General features: G+C 46.8%; 1 protein-coding gene across 1 annotated transcript in view; it reads right to left on the bottom strand.

The window, feature by feature from the left end:
• Window positions 1–20,891, bottom strand: part of LOC147677826 (IST1 homolog) — a 171,650-nt gene extending 150,759 nt beyond the window's left edge. The window contains exon 1 of the mRNA XM_086945489.1: window positions 20,624–20,891. The gene's annotated coding sequence lies outside the window, so the exon portion shown is untranslated. The remainder of the gene's footprint in view (window positions 1–20,623) is intronic.
• Between the last annotated feature and the right edge of the window lie 465 nt (window positions 20,892–21,356).

Raw genomic sequence — 21,356 nt, 5'->3', positions numbered from 1 at the left:
CTTTGCTGTAGATATAGTATACCTATATCTAACCCTAAAAATGGACACACAGATTCCTATCAGTCACTCCTATGGCAGGCCTTGACAATCCTGAAGGCAGAGTGCTTGGAATCGTGTGAGATGGTGCTCTGGCATGAGCTGAGCCTGTCTGCAGCTTGCGGAACCAAGTCCTAATAGCTGTTCCATGATAACGCATACCATATACTCTTAAGTGCATTATAATCCTCGCGGTTATATGCTATCTTTGGTATTGCTTTATCAAAACATGTCGAGTAAGGTGTCATACGAATTGGAATACTAACCCCTCGCCAATTCTGGCGACGGGGTTAGCATTCCACCCTTCTAGAGGGACACGACATGTATGTAACTGTGAACCCCGGTTAAAGTTAAACGAAGCCTCAGCTCCACAAAATGGATGCTGCCACCACAGACACGAGTCTGACCCCCTGCAGCTGGGAGTCCTTCCAGCGAGGGGAGCCTGGACAAAGGGTTTCCTGTCAAGGGCGGTGCTAGCACCGTCCCAGACAGGGTTTTGTGTATCCTGGGTAGGCAGGGCTTTACAGGAAGGTGACTGCTGAGTGGCACCCCGGTGCTCACTACGCATAGGCCGGTCAGAACCAGTTCCAGGGGCACACCAGCCCCTGGCCTGGGGGAAGTCCGGCATGGGAGAGGGGTGTAACCACCCCCCTCCTAGTCCCACCCATAGGCAGGACCTAGTCACCGGGTCAGCCCCTTTTCTTGGTATAAAGATAGGAGCGGGCCCCCTGTTCAAATTAGATCATCTTTGGAATCAAGACACGACTTTCTGCGAAAGGACATCAAGATTTCTTCTTCAAGATTCTCCCTTGTGGCTAAGGAGTAGTCACCCTGCATCCGCAGGCACCATCAAGAACACTGCGGTCTGCTGCAAGTCCTTCCTCAGGAATCCGACGACACAGCTCGACGAGACCCGGCTTCCCTGGCACCTCTGACCTCTACTCACCTCTACAGCCAAGCTGAGAACCGTGAGTGCGACGAGACCTCGAGGGACCGACGATCGCCAAGACTGCACGACTTCTTCACAACAAGCCCGCCGAGTGTCCCTCTGGTGAGTGCTTTGGGGTCCGAGAAGCCCCGACCCTGAGCAGCTCCAGCACCGAAGATCAGCCCTCCAGCATCTCCACGATCTGCGTGGGGCCCTTCTGCTTTTTGCTGCTCACCGCGTTGTTTGGCTACTAGCCCGCTGGCTTGTGGCCTTCTGAACGACGCCCGACGACATCACTGCTGCTGGTCTGGTTGCTCCAGACTGGCCCTTGCTTCCTTCCAAGAGAGAAGCACCCCGGACCCTCCTGGTCCACTCCAGACGCCATTTTGAGTCCACCGCGTGGGCTTGAATTTGCCAAGGCTTTGTTGCCCAATCCTGGGTCCAGCGACGCCGACAGCTTCATCCATCGTGGGACAGCTCGCTCCTCCATCCTGGTCGCCAACAACGCCTCCTGGTCCGTGAGATCTGCAGAGCACAGCGTCGCCCACTCACCTAGTCGAGGTGACTACCATCCGGTGCCCTCCTGGTGCCACCTGACTACTGGCTAGTAGTCACGAACTTGGTCCCCTCTGCTTTCAGGTGTCATCTATCTTCAAGATCCAGGCTTGGATCACTTCGAACTCTCTTCACTGGTCGCCTGCCAGCATCTTTCTTCCAGGCTCCTGGTCCTTCTACGAGGATTCCCGACGTCTTTTGAGACCTATGCAGCTGCAGCCCCTGGGCTAGGTAACTTCGGCATTTCGGTGCCCCAGCATAGCCTCACTATCCAAGGGTCAGAATCCACTTTCGTTTTCCTCCTACCAGGTCGGGTTCGCCCGAGAACACTAACTCTGTGAAATCTAGCTACCATAGACTTTGTCCCGCATCACGCGTGAGAGTGCACACTCTGCACCCGAGTCCCCTGGGTCTCCTAGAAGTAATCTAACGATTCTATAGTCAAGTCCTAGCGATTCCAAAGCCTATTAGTACTGTACTTACCTGCTAGTAATTTCGCATTCCACTTTCAGAGTATATGGTTTGCCGTGCCCCTCGGGCATTTGTATATACTGTGCTAACTTAAGTATTTTCGTAAGAGTTTTGTTTTGTGCTTAGTACCCTGTCCTCATAAAGAGTACAGGGCTGTTGTGATTTTAATAAATACACTGTTTATTTTCATAACACTTGTGTGGTGTCCTTTCACTTGGTGTTCAAGGGGTATATGTGTGGTAGAACAGCTGGCTTAACACGCCCTCTCGAGTCTTTAGCCTTAGACTGCTCGTATCCACGCTAATAGGATAGCTGGTCTATAAGGTTGACTTACAACCAATCATCAATAAGGGTTGTTGGATTGATACATAGTGATCACTAGAATAGTGAGCACTGCATATCAGGCCACCTTCTCACACACGGTACCTGTCCGACTGGCTTGCAGGGTTTCGGTGGCATCCTCCTGTCACTACGGGCTCACTGTGAGTTTCCCCCTCCTTCCATATTCTTCGTCCTTCTCCTTACGTTCCTCTCGACTTTCTGCTTTCCATCCTTCTTCTCCTCGCTTGGCCCTTCATGATTGGGTCTCTTTTCTTGGGTCTCTGCCTCCCTGTTGCGATACGGGAGAGGCTAGGCTTATTGTGGGAGTGGTAGTAAGTATTTTGTTTCTGTGTCTTTTGCAGATGGAATCCGGGTTCCGGTCTTCGGAAAGTGGATTTGTCTTCGCCATGTCAGGTAAGTAGAGGGGATCAGGACCATCTTCCTCACACTGGAACTCTTGACAATATATACTCTGAACTCTGTATCAAATGTCTGGATGCAATGACAGAAACAGCAAAATACAAGTCCGGCGGCACATTATTCTAAGCTCAGATTTTTTGTTTACGTGTTTTTAAGCCACACCCTTAATTACATTGGCCATGCCCCCCAGTCCACTAAACCCCCCCCAGAGTTTTTTCATCCCACTTAAAGCCCAGGGTCTGCCTGACTCCTGGATCAGGCCTATGTTCAATCGCAGTTGGACTGAACTTGTGGATTTGTCCTGGTCAAGCGCAACCCGATAGCCCCAGTCAGACCTATTGTTTCATAAGAACTATAAATTCACTTAATATTGAAATCTGCATAACCTGGTTTGTGCATGTTGGATTTTTGACGTTATGGTCTTGTGATACTCAGATAAATATTGGCTTTCTTTCTGCTGTGGATGACTTCTGTGGTGTTTTTACTGTGTTACTGTGTGTTCATGTACAAATACTTTATGCATTGCCTCTGGGGGGTAAACCGGACTGCTATTGCCAAGCTACCAAGGGGGGTGAACACGGGTTATTCTTAGTGTGTACCACCTTACCCTGACTAGAGCGAAGGTTCCTACTTGGACAGGTGCCAACTAGAGACCTGGTTTCTAACATACTGCAGTCTGAAGATTGATTACGTTACCTTCTGATGTTGTATTTTCAGAGTGAAAGTCCTGTTTGTAGGCTGTATCCTAGTGTGATGACTGGCTCCTGGAGCTAAGTCACACATTTATGATGTTCTTTTCTTAATGTGATGTCAAAGTTTGTCAGGTTCCTGACAAAGTCAAAGTCTAATGCCAATTTCTTGTACTGATGTCACAGTATGACGTTGAGTAAGTGGTGTAATGTGACGGCTGTAATTCAGATCTCTGGAGTGATTTCATTGTTTGAGGTCTGTTTTTAGGTGTACTATTGTGAGAAGACTTATCTGGGGTGATGCAACCGTTTGATGACAGATTACTAAGGGAATGTTACAGTTCGGTCCATGCACTATAAGACATGCGTTTCATGAGAGCCTGGTACAGGTTGAAAACACATTTTTAGAATGTCTCGGCGGCTGTAACTGATGTGACATCTGTTTTTAGGTCTCGACTGGCGTACACTGCGCAGCAGTGTCGCGCAGCTCGTGAAATTTTGTTTTCAAGAGTATGGGGTTTGACCCGCCTCTCTCTTCCATTGGCTATCTCCATAAATGGAGGCTAGCCATTGGAAGAGAGATGTGTCACTCATTCTCGGAGCAGATTCGTGGGCGTTCCGGCGTTTTTTAAGCTCCGCCCCTTTGTTTACGTCATGCTGCGGTGGGATTTTTTTTTGTTCACTATGTTTGCGTCCGCCATTTTTTCATGGAGCTGGGGCGGGCGAGTTCGATCGGGAGCATTGGTGAGTGTTCTCTTTTCTTGTTTCTTATGTCTTTATAATTGAAGGCAGAAAACCGGAGCGCACCGTCACGGCGGCTTTCTCTAGTGACGCCTGCTGTTGATGTCCGGATTTGGTGGATAAACAGCTTCATTTAAAGCCTCAAAATGTGCTGGCACCCTGCTATCAGCCTAGGTAGATGGGCGCTGGAAGTCTGCGCTGCTCCCGGGTGACAGCAGACGGGGAGCCCAGAGAGGAACTCCCGCAGCACCCGGGTGAAGCGAGGCGGGACTGGCCTGCAGCGCTGCCACTCCGGCCGCCTCACTTGGAAGGAGGGAGCAGCGGGCGAGGGTGGAGGGCTGACGGGAGCAGGAGCGGAGGGCCGGCTGAAAGTGAGCACTGGAAGAGCCTGAGAAAGGAGGAAGGAGCCAGCGCTCGTGGAACATGCTGCGGCCGCCGGGGAGCCAGGAAGCCGGCCCGGGCTCCTGCCTGCTGCTGGTGCTGGGCGTGCTGCTGCTGCACTGCCTGCTGGCAGACACCCTAGGTGAGTGCGTCCAGGGTCTGGTGGCAGTGGGGGAGCAGTACGGGCAGTGTCGTTGGAGCAAAGTGCGATAGAGCGCGCAGTGCTGCAAAGTGCTCACCGGGCATACAGCGCTAAGGGGCACCAGAGAAGGCGAGTGCTCTCTGTGCACTTGTCGAGCCCTTAGGATTGGGGGGCTAGTGCTGTAATGGAGCAGTGGCAAAGCACGCCTCGCTGGGGCAGATACAGTGTTAAAGGTGCCCAGGCGTTCTTGTAAGTGCAGTGCATTAAGTGCCGGGTGCAAAGGGGTAGCGTGAATGCACATGGTGTGCATTGTGGGTCTGCCCCATGGGGGTGCAAACAACGGCGGGTGTGATGCCCGGACCTGTTCTGTTTAATATCTCGGGGCAGGCGCTATGTGGGAGGAGGCAGCGTGGGTTGTGGTCTAGTGAGAGCGGCACTTCAGCCCTGCACAGGCGGTTTATTGTTATGCTTTCGAAGTCAGCAGGGGCGTGCAGGAGACCGGGAGTTGCTGTGGGACAATGGCAGAGCAGAGCTGTGGGTGGGCACTAAGGAATCCATGTATCTTTGATGCAACAGAAAAATGCACCAAATCCATTCTCTGAAATTGCTATTTTGACGTAGAAGCCTGCTTTTGTCGAGTTCGTTCTGTGATTCATGTGTTTGCTTTACTTGTTTCCACTAGAATGCTTCTTCAATGCGTTTTTTTTTTGCATCTCTGGGTAAAGTGGAAAGCCAGTCATTTAGCTATTCACATGCGTATATCACTCCGAGCTGCAAGTGACTGGTTACACACCAGTTTCTCGCCTCCATCCCTCTCCCTCCCCCAGTGTGCGTGGACGTCAGCTGCGAAACTTTGTTGTATGTAAGCCGAGGCAGCAAGGTCGTAATTAGCTGGGCGAGTACTACAGTTTTCACTCTGCCACTCCAGATGTGCTACTGGGAGAAAGAATGACAGTTCATCTGAGTAATGTTTCCAGGGGAATTTGCACCCCCCAAGGTTTATGTGGCCCACAAGCTTTCGTTTCGGAGATGTCTATCAGATACGATCTAAACACCAGAAAATAATGTAATTCATTTAAAAAAGTTGTTATTGATCAGCTACTAATTTAATGGAATGTCTAGTCACAGAAATGAAGCACCTGTATCCGGAGGGGTGCACATAGGCTCAGAAGCCGCCGCTCACAGGGCCTGACAGAGACACAGAACCTTGCATGGCAGCAGGCATCAGTTGAGGGTCTTTGACAGACCATTCAAGAAGCACTGCTCGCCCCGGAAATACACGATGCAGACATGCTTTTTTGCTACCTAATGGTCAATCGATAGGTAAAGAAGCCAAAGCACTTTTTTTTATTAATTCATATGCTGGCCACGTGACTCATTCCTCAATTACCCTTTTTGTGAAATGATCTTGTCTTCTTGTTTTACTGGATGTAAACGGGAGTACTACGATAATGTGCAGACACAGACTTTTTTTTTTGAGACCGGAGTATTTGCAGAATGTGAAAAGTACCATGCATACGTGAACCCACTATTGTTGCAAAGTCCCATCTCCATGTTTGGTTTTGCCCAGTGCTTACCTGAAGCCAGCTTGTATGATCCAGGGTTGGGTTTTTTATTTTTTATTTAAATCACCAGTTAATGGAGCAAACTGCCCCCGGGTGTAAAATGTGTGTTCATTAGTTACATGAATTGTTTTCACGCGAACTGTGTTCCCAGATCTATCAGACCGTGGTTCATCCCCAGGCCCCTGAACGTGTTACTGTGTATTGTAACATAAGTGACACTTCCGGGCGGATGCGTTCTTACACTGTGGCGCTAAAATAGCACGTCTGGACCTCATGCCGGGCGGCAGACAGGACACCCAGAGGGGCGAGAGCACAGTTAAACAGTCTTATCTTTTAAACAGTAACCATTTTGTCACTTGGAGTTCTGTCTACGAGCCCTTTTTAGGTCTCGACTGGCGTACACTGCACAGCAGTGTCGCACAGCTCGAGAAATTTTGTTTTCAAGAGTATGGGGTTTGACCCGCCTCTCTCTTCCATTGGCTAGCTCAATAAATGGAGGCTAGCCATTGGAAGAGAGATGTGTCACTCATTCTCGGAGCAGATTCGTGGGCGTTCCGGTGTTTTTTTAAGCTCCGCCCCTTTGTTTACGTCATACGGCGATGGGCCATTGTGGGTGTTGTCTTATTTTTTTTTTGTCACTATGTTTGCGGCCGCCATTTTTTCATGGAGCTGGGGCGGGCGAGTTCGATCTGGAGCATTGTTGAGTGTTCGCTTTTCTTGTTTCTTATGACTTCATAATAGAAGACAGAAAACTGGAGCGCACCGTCACGGCGGCTTTCTCTAGTGATGCCTGCCGTTGATGTCTGATTTGGTGGATAAACAGCTTCATTTAAATCTTCAATATGTGCTGGCACCCTGCTATCAGCCTAGGTAGACGGACTCATGCAGTTCTACCCACACGCGTAGCGGATGCACGCGTGCAGCATCGCACTTCCATGATTTGTACCTCGCAGATCTGGTAAGATCTTGACCACCTGCAACAATTCCTGCGTAATGCTCATGCATTGAGACTCGGCCTTATTAAAGCACTCTTATCTAATTTCTCCACATTCTAGGTCGATACTGTATGATGTACAAAGGCCAATAGAATTCCCCTGAAGGTCGGAGTGCTTATATAAGGGGACCGCTCTCGCCTCCCTGCCCGTCTAGCCCGCCTTCCTCCCTCCTTGCTTCCCTTTGATCTCTCTTTTGTTTCTCTCAGTTTCACGCAGAAACTTTCTAGAAATCCTTCCTGTCGGCCCTTGCGATTCCAACATGGAGGAACTAACTGTGGATGTGCGCGGCTCAAACGGAGCCTACTACAAGGTACTCGGGCTGGCGGTGGGAGCTGGGGAGGGAGCCCACAGCGCGGCCTTAGCCCACACCAAGGTCTGGCAGCCCCCGGCAGGCCTTGTGCTCTCCCATGGCCCCCTCGAATCCATCTGGAGGTCGGGGCTTGGCCCTGGGAGATCCTCATGACCCCCTGGTCACCCTGCTCCTTCACTTAGTGACACTGACCATCGAGCGCCCCTCCTCTCCCCCTTTGGCCTGCTGTGTTTACACCAGCGGCCTTCCGTGTGCAGGCCCTCAGCGGAGCTGCTCGCTGCAGCCGCCGCTTTGTTTTGTTTTATGTGTGTGTGTGTGCTTGGGATTCCCCATGTGCCCTCGTGAGGTAGTTTTGGGATGTAAAGTGTGCACTTTCCCATACAGGCCGTTCTCATGTGGGGGGAAACACTGCGATCGAAGGGGTTTGAAGAGGTCTCCCATGTGTTGTCTGATCACCTGAAATCAGAGCCTAGTGTTGTGTTGCTAGTCATGCAGGTGATTCACGGAGTAAGCACGTCATTCTAGCCGCACACATTGCTAGATAAGATTGACCCATCAAGCCCACCTTGTCCGTTTTCGTAACACAATGGGAATTACATTAAAATCGCATACAGGATGCATGTGTGATTCAGACATGGAAGTCATGCGGTATCATGTATTCTCCTTTTTTCAAAACCATGAAGGTCCAGCTAATGATGATGTTGGTGCTGTTTTACTGTTTTGGACTTTAAATCCAATCGAGAAGCTCCCATCCCCAAATCTTGTGAATGGGAATCACCATGTCTACGTCCAGGAGGTTTGTGCAATTAAAAAGATACCCCAAGAATTCAATCTGGAGGCGGCTCTATCGACAAGGCGCGACAGCTGTAGCCTGTCAGTCTGGCCTGGATTGTCCGTTATGCCAGACATTGAGGGGGCCTTGTGTGTGGTTCTGTGTGTGTGTGGCTCTGAGTGCCTCCGTGCGTGTGTGGCTCTGTGTGTGTGTGGCTCTGTGTGTGTGTGGCTCTGTGTGTGTGTGGCTCTGTGTGTGTGTGGCTCTGTGTCTGGCTCTGTGTCTGGCTCTGTGTGTGTGGCTCTGTGTGTGAGGCTCTGTGTGTGAGGCTCTGTGTGTATGTGTGGCTCTGTATGTGTGTGGCTCTGTGTGTGTGTGTGGCTCTGTGTGTGTGTGTGGCTCTGTGTGTGTGTGGCTGTGTGTGTGTGTGGCTGTGTGTGTGTGTGGCTGTGTGTGTGTGTGTGTGTGTGCAAATGCAATAGGTCTCGCATTTGCGACAGATTAAGCTATTGGCATTGTAAATGACAATGCCATTTATTTATCTGTTTTCATACCCAACACATACATAACATTTTTATCATTTACAATGCCAATAGCTCTAACTTTTGCAAAGGCGAGACCGGGTGCATTATAAATGCTTGTTTTTTTTTAGCACTGCTACAATGTGTCATCACTAAAAGAAACCACTAAGTGTTTCCTTTTGTTGCTCTTCCTTTTAACAGAGTTGTTGTCACAGCTTTTTTTTCTTTTGCTCAATTGTATTTTAAAATGCGCCAACATTTCCACTAGGCAAGTTTCTGGTACGTGTACGAACTGCTGAATGCCGATAGTGTTTGCAGCACTAATTTTATTACAGGTGTCCACGCGAATCAGAGGTAGGGATGCCATATGATGTTGATACATATTTTCGGTACACGTTAACAATGCCTACGCTTCCATTGCAGTAAATGGATTAAAGAACCCGTAAAACAATTTGTAAACGAAAACCCTATGCCTAGTACGTGGGGATTTGAGCCATCTTAACAATAGGGTGACCAACTGGCATAGGTGCAAATTCAGGACGGTGAGTGTAAAACTTCAGGACAAAGGGACAAAATTCAGGACAAAAATTCAGGACAAAGGGTCAAAATTCAGGACAAAAGTTACGTTTTACAGACACGTCAGAGGTGGTAGCTCAATATTATACAAGTAAGTAAATAGACAACCACCTAAGTACAAGTCAAAATAAGTTTACATTAGGTTGAGACAACCGTGCAGGTCACGGTTTTTCAGTATGGCTGCAGCTTGCTACCTTAGACGATTCAAAACTTGCATCTCGCTCCAGCAGGTACTTAAGTCACCAGACAATGGTGAACAACACCTGAATATAAGTGAGGCCGCTTTTATTGTTGATTGAAAACTACTGGATTTACAAGGAGCTTTGCAGTGCCAGCCCCCAGTAACAAAACGGCTCTACCCCCCTTTCCGCCTCCCAGTGAAACACCCAATGCCCGGTCCAGCCTTGCTACCACCCTCCATTGGTGCCCCTCATCTTCACTTAGACCGCCTCTCATGTGTATTTAATTTCTGTTATAGTGTTACTCATCCCAAGTATGTAGGGCAGGGTGTCGGAGTACGTTACATCACACACACATTATATAGAGACAATGACTCATATTAACGTGAAAGTCATTGTATAGGAAATGTTACTTAAAATAATGGGTGCTGCAAGGTGTAATCATTCTTCCATCCATCATTCAGTCTTTCACCATTCATTCTGTCCTTCCATCTTTGTGCCCATCTATATCCAAACATATTTAACCATTTACAAACCTATCCACCTTATATCCTTCCATCCATCATTTCACTCATCCATCAACATCATCGGAAACCACGCTGTAATTTCCTTCGAGTTGAGTCACAGGTCATATGATTCCATGATCAGGCGAAAGGCCAAATGACGCAACTCCGAGTGTCACCATCCTCAGTGTCTCGGCCATTTTGACAAATGTCATTTTTTTTAATTTCAAACTTTGCCTGTGTTTGATAACAGAATGTTCGCAAATGAGTTCTCATTAAAGTAATTTCGCATGCGATACTTTGTACAACATTTGCCATAATGTTTTCCAGGTGTATCTTTCAGAAGCGTGCGCAGGGAAACAGATTTACACACCCGGAAACTTCTCAGAACAGCCCCCGACTGCCTCGGGACACAGGAGCCGACACAGCAGGTCACTTCTAACAGGTGCCGATTTGTCCTTGGAAATGGGGCTTCCGCGTCACGCGCTGCGTGTTACGTGTATGCAAGCGTGGCTCCTCCCCAAAACCATCCTCCGTGAAACTACTTTAGTCACAGGTTTTTGGCTCATCACCGAAACCAGTGCAGCCGCTACCGGTATTGCCTGCCATGGCAGGCGGGACCCAGCGCTCAAGTAGCAGAGCTTCCTTCCTCATTCCTCATGTTACACTCACTTCCAACCCAAATAACTGGTTTCAACTCACACCGCTAGGCCGGCCGGTCTTCGAGAATTGAGGGCAAACAAAAAAAAAAAATATGGAAACCAACTAAGGGAATAAATGCCAAGCTACATCATGGTGTCAACGTTTGGGGGATAAAAAGCGGGGAGAATTTAGAAAAATAAAATACAGGATATTTAATTCAAACAAGCATTGGAAATGCCAAGAGGTCTGGCTTTAAAGCAATGTGGTGTGGTAATGAGAAGCACTCTAAGTAAATAACATGGGAATAGATATGTGTTTGTGTGGAAGCAATGAACTCTACAATAAAATTGGTGTAGGTAAAAAAATTCAGGTGACAGTTGCACTGTAAATCCAGACCTAAAAATCCATGTAGGTTAATGACTGCCTTCTTCTCATCAGTGCTGCTGCTACAGAAAAACAACATTAATGATCTAGTTTTTTTAAGACATTTTAATAGCATGCCAATGTCATGTGCGTGCCCCTGAAAACTCAAGCCTCCAACCTTTTCTTTTTTAAATATTTTTATTAGAAACATCAGACGTAGCACTGGTATAGTTTGTAGTATCACCACATTTCTTCCCCCACCCCAACCTTCCAAATGAATATGTCCCAGAGCCACATGTTTTTATTTACATTTTTGTGCATTTGCATGTCGACCATAATATAGCCTTATAGCCCTCCATAGCGGGCTATACCGGCTATTAAAGGTCCGCTCCAGCGTAAAAAGGGAGCAGGACTTTAAAAGCCAGTAAAGCCCTGCAACGAAGGGCTATAAGGCTATTAGAACATTCTGCCACTAGAGGGCAGAATGTTCGAACAAATAAAACAAAGGCCTCTCGAAGCTTAGTAAAACATTGGAATGTTGCTTTGCGGGCCTTTACCGGCCCGTAGAAGCAAGGAGCACTCCATTGTCTTCAATGGAGTGCTCCACATTCCAATGTTCTAATCACAAATATTGCCCCTGTGGGAGTTCCATCCTGCCCAGCTGAAATTTCAAACTTAGGCAGGTGGATAAATAAATAATCACATCTGCGTGGAGGTCAAGCACTTTTTTGTGTGTTAGCACTAAACTTTTGCCCTATCAAAATATGCACTCTGGGCTTCCAGCACGTGAGTGGAGCCAAAGTTCCTGTCTAATGATGCTCACTCAATTGTCTGGCGGAAGCTGCATTCTCAAGCCAGAACATAAAATACTGGAATGTGCCTTTTAAATTTGGAGTGCTAGCAGATATGCAATTTCGCCAAAGCTGTAACAGTTGCCCCTGCCAATGAAATAGCCACTTCAGCTATACATTATAATTACAGCTGCCACCTGTTGATGGAAAAATACTGCTCGTTTGTTGAAAGGGCCAATGTTAAAAACAATTTTGTGTGCAATCATCCACATTCTTATAGAACATGCCAGTCAGTCTTTATTTGTTTTTACTTATCATTTAAGCATAGAATAGGTGGATTAAAAATACATTTGAAGTACTTTAAAAAAATATATATTTTACTACTCACATCAAAGAGTACTGTCCATTTATATTAGAGAGCAACAATCATTGCGTTATACTTCTGCAACAAGGTTAACATTGTTAGGGTTATACAGTCTGGGCTACTCATGCGGAACAATCTTCAATCAAATGGTAAATTTAGGGTAAAAAGTTCCTAACAGACCCAGGGGTTTTTCCTGGGGTTTTTGAGAACATCAATTTTGTATTGGAATGTAATTCTTGCCTACATTCTCCCTTTCATATAGGTTTCTCCCACCAACCCAGCAATGACCCACCTGATCACCTCCCCCAGGCCTCCCCACCCCACATTTTGGTATTTTCCCTGGATTGCATAGTATCATATTTTCCATCTAAACTTGGTGAGGCAGACAGTGCCCTTGTAGTTTCTCGATCAATCGGGCAGTAGGTTCTCAGTGTGGGGCGTGCAGAGCATGATCAAATGAATGGAAATGTAATAGGCTCTGCCCCAGCCCAGCACTACGGTTGCATCTATAATTACAGCACATGTGAACACTATCTCAGATCAGTGGCAGAAGTGCCAACACCAGCGTAAGAGGAGGCTGCATCAGAATCTTGGGGCTCACTAAATCTAACTACTTGGGTTCTTCCTTGGGCTCAGTCCCAAACTCATGACCCACACATGCTATTATCAAACACTTGATTGTACATCTGAGTATTCTAAACTTTGCACTGGCCTCTACTTCGAAGTATTATCTTCTTTAGCAATACGGGTCTTACATAGGGAGACAATGGACTGCAGTCAAGTTTCTGGAGAACCTTTTCCTTCTTGATGTGGATTCTTGAGAGGATCTTGTGGGTGTTGAGATCCCCCGAGTCAGGGCGCATTTGATTCAGTTCACACTGCTGAGGCAATGCAGAATCTCTAGACTTCACCTTTACAGAAGGGTGCAAGTTCTTCCCTAGGGGTGCAGCAGACAGCTTTGTTTTGTCTTGCCTATGACCTCTCTCCTGATCAGCGTCTTCTTTGTGTAAGGGCACCTCCAGTGCCCATTCTGAGCAGTCAGTCAGTCAGTTTTCTGCTTTGAAAGAGGGTCCAGACAACCCTTCCTGGCAGTCTTAGTCAGGAGTTCTCAAGCCAGGTGGGACTAGAAGCTTGGCAAGTTAATAGTTAGTCCTACTGTGGCCCTCAGAGAGTTTCTCAGTCACCACTTGTAGCAAGCTGGCTCTTATATAGTGGACTAAAAAGAGGTACACCCTGTAAAGAATCCAGGCAAACCCAGTTGGTTTACAGAGGCACAAATGATAACCCAAATGCTCTTTTGTGGTAGTGTTAAGCATTTGTTGACACATGCAGGGGCAATAAACGAGACACACACTCCAGAATAAATCCGAGACCAATTTAGAAAGGTAAGTCATCTTTTTTTATACAGTTTGATACCAAGGACTTCGATAGCAAGTAGGTACTTTATTAATATATTGATTCTAGCAAGTAAATGCTCACTTAAATGCACCTTTACGCACAATGCTATCCTATGGTAGAAAAGGCAAAGCTAGCATGCAGGCACTTACGGTCGGTTTCCAGGGACCTCCTTCTGGCCTAGGGTAGATATTGGGAAAAGGTTCGAAGTGCCACCAGCAGTTTCTCCTTACCAGCTCTGCAGCATCCGGTTTCAGAGGGCTAGTCATATTGGTAGCTGAGTATGGTACACCGGTAAGAAGGGGGAGGGGGCACCCAACAAGTCCTTGGGAACAAGTGTGGAAGCTCCTAACAGGGGGAATCGGGTCACAGGGTCCTAGTGACAAGAGAGGACAGTTGGCTCATCTGTACCAGGGCTGGGGAGCTCGGGTGCAGAGTAGAAGGGTTGGCTGTGCTAAGTGCACATTGGAACCTTGCAGTCTTGCCGGTTGAGGGTGCAAAATCAAGCCAGCTGGGCCGCTATGGAAGTTGGTCTCTGCGGTGCTGATGTCCCGTGACGGCTGCTTGGCTTTGGAGTTGTTGGGAGTCCCGACTGAACTCTCACCGTCTTTGCTTGCTGCAAGGGGTCCGGTACCCTGGGAATTGGTCCTGTGTGGCTCAGGTTGTCCTCTCACTTGGTGGGGAACAGATCTGACTTTCAGGAGCACAGGGTCCTCTTCCTGGAGGATGCTTTTTCGAGCTGGCCGGGGAGCAGCAATACAGAAAACTAGATTTGGTGTTTCAGTGAGATTGCTTGATGATTTGCGATGGCTGGCAGTCTCCCAGGGTTCTTGGAAGCTGGTCAGCTGCACGACTGTCGAGACTTAGAGCAGCAGGCAGGGTTTGGTACCAAAAGTCCACAAAATTCTTCAGTTCTCTCTATTTCGTGTGGCTCTCGGTGTCCTTTACTTCTTGAGCCATCAATTCTGAGTTCTTGGTGTCAGGGGTGCCACCTAAATACTCTATTTAGGAGTGTTATGGGGAGTGATAGATAGTAGCCAATAGGCTATTTACCATACGTTTCAAAACACAAAGGGGAGAAAGAGAAGACCGAATCAGAGGGGTTCATCCTCTTAACAAATGTATTAAAACCAAAAGGTGCACAACTGTAAGTATGGACTAACCCTCCACAAGAATAAAGAAAGCACTAGGTGTTCTTATATAACCCTCACCCTCCAGGGTTGCCCATAGGTGACATGCTTTATCATCGGGTCCATCCCTGCTGCGGAACATGGCATGCTGTAACCTATGTGTTATGTGGGAGCACATCCTGTGGAAAGTGATCCAGAGAGCCTAAATCCACAAAAATCAAGATGCTGGAATTCTGAAACTCATGTCCACATCAAGTAGCCCACCCTAGGGGTGGAACTACCTTGAGAGGGGGACACGCCTCCTTAGTACCTACTTTTCCCACCTGTTCTGGTGCCAAATGAGCCCAGGTCAGGGGGTCGCATATCAAAGACGGCAGAGGCCCTTGAAGCCTCCTGCCTTGATATGCTGATTACTTTAGCTATCCTGCTCGGAGGAGGTGACACGCAGGCTTTGTTTTTGCCCTCAGAGAGAGCAGGCTCTCATCTGCAGGGGGTTAGAAACCTGTCTGGGGTGGCAGACTGGTATCCACCTGTCAGTCAGCACACTAGTAGTCAGTAGGTATTCTGGGGGTACCTCTAAGTTGCCCTATGGGTGCATGGATTAATAAATCCATCAATGGAAACAGTGTGGGCTTACTAATATGAGATGTTGATACTAAACATCTCTAGTTTCAGAGAAGCCATCATGTAGTTGGGAAACTCATAAACGACAGTGTACAGCACATGTACTTAAAATGGTTTGCCTGGACATCACAGTGGCATAGTTCCTCATGCAGATATGTCCTCGCATGTGGTATTGTGCACACCACCTTAGGGCTTTAAGGCCTGCTGTAGGGGTGTCGTATCTATACTGCATGCAGGGTCTACAGGCATGACACGCAGGGGGTGTGACATGGTGAGTCTTCACTTTTGTCTGCACCCTGGCATGCAGTCTGCAATGGCAGTTTGCATGTTGGTACTGAGGGGTCCCTTAGGGTGGCACAATACATGCTGTAGCTCTTAGAGGCCCTCCTTAGTTTCCTTGTCCTAGGTACCAGGGGTACCATTTACTAGGGACTTACAAGGGGTGCTAAAGGTATTGCCAATTGGGAAAATAATTGTACCGTTTTAGGGAAAGAGATCTGACACTCTGGACCTGGTTAGCAGGAACCCAGTGTACTTCTGTCAAAGTTGCATTAGATACCAGGCTAAAAGTGGAGGTGGCCATGTCAAAAACTGACACTTTCCTACACAGTTGCAGTACAGACATCAGTTTGCCTGTGAAGAAATCTTGGCATGACGTTTCCGTACTGTCTATATGCTAAGGTTCCAGACAGTAGTCTTGTATTCCAACAGTCAGCTCTAAGACCGGCTCTAAGACTAGTTCTGGGTGACTTCTGCCTTTTGCTTAATCCACTCAGACTGGTCCGGCCATAGCCATTGTTGTCAGGTGCTAGCAGGAAGGTGAAGTGGAGATGGGAGTCTCTTATAAAGTAAAACCCAAAACAAGGGTGCAGAGGAAAGGGAGGATGCCCATTTGAGAACCTTTTAACCTGTGAGTGTTCCAATGGGGTAGGAGAAGGTAGGGAAAACTCCCCCAGCTCCCAAGGGATCATGTTGCCTCTCCATCATGCTTTACAACCTGATGCATTATAAAGAATCTCTGGAATGTCTTTGAAGAATTCTACAATTCACAATGCAGAATGGGGTTCTCTAAATATTCATCTTAAGTACCACTCAGATGTAGACCAAACACAATGTATTACAGTGTGACAATGGCGACGTGTGCCACACACACCCTCCAGTCACATCCTCTGCATTCAGCAGTGATGAATATACATGCAACATCCATATCCCACATACAATAGTGAAGGGCCTGTTTGCACTGGACTGACAGACCAATTTTAAACATGCAGGGAAGGGTGTTAAATGACTCTCCCATGCAGGAACTTCAGTCGATCCTCTACAGTCCAGGCAGCTGACGGAAGTCATGCACATTAAGGAGGGCAAACATGGATTTTAATTATTTAAGAGTTTTATATAGCGCTGGCCAGACCCGAAGGTATCGGAGCGCTTTACAGCATAGGCGCGAGGAGATCACACAATATAACAGTAGTAAGCATATTGACTAGTGACAAATCGGAGTCACAGAGTGCTGTACAACATTAATAGTAATGAAATCACATAATATATCAGTCATATACACACTGGCTCGTGACAAGACCCTTTCAGGGAGTGGGGACACAGGAACGAGTCAGGAGGTGGGCGAGGTAGAAGTCTTAGTGTCAAAGTGGCTGAGTGCTGTAATGTGCAAGATTCTGCGCTTGGGCGGCAGCTATCCATTCGGAAGGGATCGGTTGATGAAGAGGTCTCGGAGCTGCCTTTTGAATTTTAAAAAGGAGGGGGTAGTCCTGATGTGGACTGGGATGAAGTTCCAGATTTTGGGCGAATTTCTTGAGAAGGATTAAGATGAGGTTTTCACCTCTGGACCTCAGAACCCTGATCTCTGTGGCAATCCATGTCAAAGAAAAGTATTGAACAAATGATTGATAGTCATGTGTGCTAAGACACGGGTCAAAATCCTGCAAAACTTGGGAGGATGACCAGGCAGGTTTCACATGCTACAGAGTTATGCAGGAAACGTCTCCATCGCAACACCCTTCCTACACTGTTCACATGTTTCCATGATAAGGAGGTTCGCAAGAGGCACCACCATACTTTATTGTAGGGGTTGAAATATTTATGTTTGGGGTTATGCAGAGTTTGAAATCTACCATTTGTGTTTGAGGTTCTGCAGGATTTGAGATCTATCAATCAGCTTTCTCTACTGTTCAATGGTTGGTTAGCGGGTAAGTTGCCAGAGTTGTTTGGGTAAAAAGTCTGGAGAATGACTTGCCCTAGTTGTGCTATTGCAAGAAGCTATGGTTAGGTTCAGGTTCATTATTCCATTGGCCTCTACGTTTGGTTCACTGTCCTCGATACTAGTGACACTGTGGTGTTTTTATTTTATCTCGTTCCTACGGTTCTTAATGCCAGATGTGCTGCACTGGGAGGGTCATACTATTCTACAAGAAAGTGTTGTGTTTGTACGGAGGGGGGAGGTTTTTAGTGACCTTCTTTGTGCTCTTTTTCTCTTGCTGTACAGGGGATGCTGCGAGTGTCACTAGTAGGGTACTGGCAATTGGGCCAGAATGGAATGAGAGGGTGAGTGTGGCATTGTCCTTACCTTAATGTGAGAAAGTAAAAGCACCTGCAAGGCATTTTATTTAGACAATAATTGTGCTAAATTAAAAGACTTAATCAGGGATGTCACTCCAAATGGAGATAGCATCTAAGTGTCATCAGACAACAAAACAACAATGAAACCAAAGGAAAAAAGACACGGGAAAATGTTGGTATTTGAAAAAAGAATGTCAATCTTATTTTTTCAAATACTAAAGTTTTCCCGTGTCTTTTTTCCTTTGTTTTCATTGTTGTTTTGTTGTCTGATGACACTTAGATGCTATCTCCATTTGGAGTGACATCCCCGATTAAGTCTTTTAATTTAGCACAATCATTGTCAAAATAAAATCCCTTGCAGGTGCTTTTACTTTCTCGTATTACTGCCCAAACCTCCAAGGGTAAATTGGGTTTCCCTCTTTATTACCTATTTTCTAACCTTAATGTGGCATTCCTCTAACCTACATACCTGTATGAAATACAAACAAAGAGCTGCCTTGTTTTCGTCTCCTTACTTCAGCCTGCAGAGAGGATTCCTTGTTATATCAGAGTACCTTAACGCTCTAAATGAAAGGGCGGAAGAGATCAAGTGGTGTTCCTGATGTGTGGGCATGATCTGATAGTAATAGAGCAGAGTAGGAAACAAAACAAAATTTAAATAAAACTTCTATATGGCACAGAGCTTGTGAGTTTAATTATCCCTCTCTTGAAGGGGCTGTGAGTATTCTTATCCAATATACTGTCCTATAAAGTGGGGAGGCAATGGCTCATTCTACAGCACAATTTTCAAATCAATCAACTAGAAAGCCATATACCTTACTGGCAGAGCCGAACAGAAACGAATGAGATACCACAATACTTCAGAGCATAGGACACCATCTGGGAGCATTATTTCCTAGCAGCAGTAAATCACATGCATGAATATACAATGTGTGCTGCCAGTCTGGTTCTGCAACAGAGATATAAAGGAAATGGATTGAAGCTGATGGTAAGAGTAAATAGGAAAACAAAGAGGGCAAAATAGGATTGTGAAGGATGAAAGAAGTTATGTAGGAAACTGTAACAGGAGGGTTGTTAATATATTAAAAAATCAGGAGGGACAGGTGGACAAAAGGGATGGCAAGGAAGCAAAGAGGCCATGAAGGGTGAGACAAGCAGTAACAAGAAGAAAATAGGATACTTAAAAAAATAGACTGCGAAGTAGAAGCGGCCAAGAGACGAGAGTAAATAAAACAAAAAACTCATAAATGATTAAATGAATCGACGAAAAGCACATGTTCAAAGCTGCAGAAAGAGAGATGGAGTTATAGTGGAATGAAGGTCGGTAACCAGAGAGGGGATAGAAAGATGATAAATAAAACTACTTGTAGAGAGGCAAAACTACATGGGATAAGGAAGGAAAAAAACAACAACAGTTCACAAAAATGCGATGGAGAAAACTTATGCTTCCTTTTTTGGTGACTGCTTGAAAAAGGTGGGACAAGGATGAGCAAGAGAACATTAGATAAGCGAGAGCCTTAAGTCCTATTGCAAATAAGGAAAATGGGCACACTGCCCGACTGGTTGAGGAGTAAAAGGCATAGCTGATGTGCAGTACGCTAAGGGTTGCCATCTCCCTCCATGTCACCACAGACAGCGTTCCCACTCTTGAACTTTTGATTTACAAATGACAGCTATCAAATGTTTTAGTCCAATTAGTTAGCAAAATAAAACTACAATACCCAGAAGGCATTAGGTCGTCATATGAAAATCTAGGACTGGAAACGATGCGATGGCACAGAATGAGGTAGACACTTGGAATCTTTTCTTCAGAGCCCTGGCACCCCTATTCCTATTTTATTAATCACAACTACCATCCTCTGTAATCCTTGAGCACCTCAGCTGAACCACGAGGACCAAAAACACGTTACAAATGTTTGAGAAGGGAACGTCCAGGAGTATTTCCATTGAGCAAACATAGTTGGCAGGCAGTGACCCTCTCAGCAATAAACCGATGAAAAGAGCATCTGTTCTCAGTGACACTGTGAAATATGTAAAACGAGCAGGAGACTGAGAAGCAGGAGGAAACGGGCCAGGAGTATTCAACATGAAGCAAAAAGGGTCGGTGGGAGCAAAGAGGAAAAGAAAAGAAATTGTAAAAGATTTTAGGTAGACAAATAGAAGGGGGAAATATTTCGTTTTTTTTAAATATCGTATGCATAGTTCGCCAATTCCTTGGCCTCTTCGCGTTTTGGGGGGGGGGGGGGGGGGGAATCTCGGAGCGCAGATTATCTTCAGATGGATAAAGACAGAAGTAGACAGTGTGGATGAGAAGAGCAGACGGTGGGACATGAAGGAGGGTGGGGAGAAGTTGTCCGGCAAGGCAGAGAGATGTTATATAAACGTAGGAAATATACGGAAGGGGGAAGAGGGGGGCGGAGAACACCAAAAGTGGGCAGGTAAAAAATACTTGGGAGAGGAAAGAGCGACCGTTGGGGAATGTGAGAGGGGGTATATAAGAAAGGAAACCTAGGAAAGGAGGACGAGCCTGAAAGTTTTTTAAGTTTCACTAGGACAAAAACATAAACATGGATATGCGGAGGGATGCCTAAAACTTGCAGAGCCCTACATGGATGTTGCAATAACCAGTGCCTACCTGACCCGGCTCCCGGCGACCCCTTGTCGAAAACGATAACTATCGGGCTGGCTGGACTGCAGGGGACAGCGGCCAAAACTCCTGCGTACTCCAGGCCTCCTCACCCAAAAACAAGGAAACACTTCCCCATGGACTGTGGGTGTCCCAGTGCAGGCGGGCACGCCTTGTTTGACGTCACAGGACGCACCGCATTCACAGGACTCACCCGGCAGGTCTGATGGAAAGGTGACGCAGCCTACCCCACACGTGCAAATGTATAAACAATGATGTCACCGCTGAGCCACGCCCGCCGCGTCATCGCCATCACGCGCCTGGCCTGATCCTGAACCCTTTGCTATGAGTTCCTGGGTTTTCAGCAGACAGAACAAGGTATACCGATACTTGCTTGCCAACACTTGTAATGAAGAGGGAAAACTACAAGTTCTAGTGTCCTTTGTACAATTGACTGAAAAAACAGAACAAATTGGCACCTATGCTCCCAGTGAGTTGCTTAAACTTCAGTGCCTTGCACTCTGTGGTCCAAGAAGATAGGGGTAAGCAGTTCATGAAGTTACGCCTTCTCTGTGCTCTCTGGTGTAAAAAAAATACAGTGAAGTCATTACAATGGCGGTGCACGAATTACTCTGACTTAACAAATGACACAACATTGGGTTTACCAGATGACCCCACGTGTAGTGTGTCAACATCATGGGTGCATGTAACAGGGAGGCCATCTTTCTATTCCTGAGCTTTG

The sequence above is a fragment of the Lissotriton vulgaris genome, chromosome 12, assembly GCF_964263255.1.
Source record: "Lissotriton vulgaris chromosome 12, aLisVul1.2, whole genome shotgun sequence".
NCBI lineage: Eukaryota > Metazoa > Chordata > Amphibia > Caudata > Salamandridae > Lissotriton > Lissotriton vulgaris.
This window is presented reverse-complemented; position numbering and strand designations above follow the sequence as displayed.